This window comes from Pygoscelis adeliae, unplaced genomic scaffold (assembly GCF_000699105.1).
Source record: "Pygoscelis adeliae isolate BGI_AS28 unplaced genomic scaffold, ASM69910v1 Scaffold141, whole genome shotgun sequence".
Taxonomy (NCBI): domain Eukaryota; kingdom Metazoa; phylum Chordata; class Aves; order Sphenisciformes; family Spheniscidae; genus Pygoscelis; species Pygoscelis adeliae.
This window is the reverse complement of record NW_008824231.1, coordinates 3,041,695-3,042,958: the sequence shown is the minus strand read 5'-3', so window position 1 is coordinate 3,042,958 and position 1,264 is coordinate 3,041,695. Positions and strand designations below refer to the sequence as shown.

Genomic DNA, 1,264 nt, shown 5'->3' with positions numbered 1-1,264 from the left:
TTCTAAATTGCATGCTCAGGAAAATGTTTCCGTGTTAATTTGTAGATCTGTCAAAGAGCCTTTTACTTCACATGCCCTCATGTGGATTCGCAGAAGTTTGATAATAAGATGCATCTAAAAGCAAAAGCAAGCACAAGAGAGAAACTGCGTTTTAAGAGGGGGAATTTAATGCCCGAGTGATGCTCATTTACACTTTGGCTTCTTTACAGAGATGGCAATGAATATACATCACGTAAAGGAGTTCTTTGTAAGGGGGGGCGGGGACTTGCTGACTGACAGTCAGGCTTCGGCTAATGTTGCTAATACAGATCTCTGAGCGAAGAGAATGACTGAGAGGTATTCCCTCTTCCTCCAGCTGCCTTGTTTCTGCCTTTCCCCATCTCCCCCACAAGGATCCCAACCCTTTCTCCTGAATCCCTTCCCTCTTCCATGGCCGTTCCCTCATCATTCCAGCCCCCCTCGCATTGACACCCAGGGTGAGCACTTTGAAGCCGTGAAGTGCTGTTTCACGTAACTAATACACCGCCCTTTTCCAAGCCTCCGACATCAAGCGAGCAGACTCCTCTGAGATACGCAACTTGCAAGTCTATTCATGAGCTAATTTGTGAGAGAAGACCCGACAGTGGCTCACACCAGCAGGTTATGGTAACAGTATAGTAATGGTTGCAGTACGTCCTGAAGCCCTGTCCCTCCGCCGACGTGTCCTCTGGCTTCCCCTCACCGCACCGGCGAGAGCCCCGCGGCCTGCACAGGCCGCCGAGGGGAGGCCTTGCCTGGGCAGGACCAGCGCAGTGCCATGGCCTGGTAGCACTACAGGGCGAGGCCCTCCTCCAGGGCAACTCCGGGCCCGCAGGACGGGCGCCCCAGGCTCCCTGTTCCGAGCTGGGCTCGCCCGACCCCGCTCTGAGGAGCAGGAGGGTAGGAGGAGGCCGCCATTGCTACGCAGGCAGCAACGCTGCCACGGCGCCCACTTCCGCCTCGGTAGCCATCATGGCGGACACGCTCGCCTCCCTCACGTGACAGTGCCGCCAACCCTCTCTATGGTAAGTCCTCCCTCGGCGGCAGCTTCCGCCGCGTTGTGTCTGTGGTTCCCGCGCGGTGCCTTGTGGGTGCTTGGCGGAATTATGGTGGTGGCGTAGGGGCCTGATTGCGCAGGGGGGGGGAGGAGGCCGCGGTGTAAGTACCCGGGGAGGTGGTGGGCGTGTGGGTGGGCCTGGCCGGGGAGGCAGGGAGGGCGCCTGGGAGGGGGCCTGGGGGGGCTGCG

The 1,264-nt window shown here is 58.4% G+C and overlaps 1 protein-coding gene across 1 annotated transcript in view; it reads left to right on the top strand.

Annotated features, from left to right (window-relative positions):
• The first annotated feature begins 1,078 nt into the window (after window positions 1–1,078).
• CWC15 (CWC15 spliceosome-associated protein) overlaps window positions 1,079–1,264 on the top strand; it is a 17,602-nt gene continuing 17,416 nt past the window's right edge. Inside the window, exon 1 of the mRNA XM_009334853.1 lies at window positions 1,079–1,176. The gene's annotated coding sequence lies outside the window, so the exon portion shown is untranslated. The remainder of the gene's footprint in view (window positions 1,177–1,264) is intronic.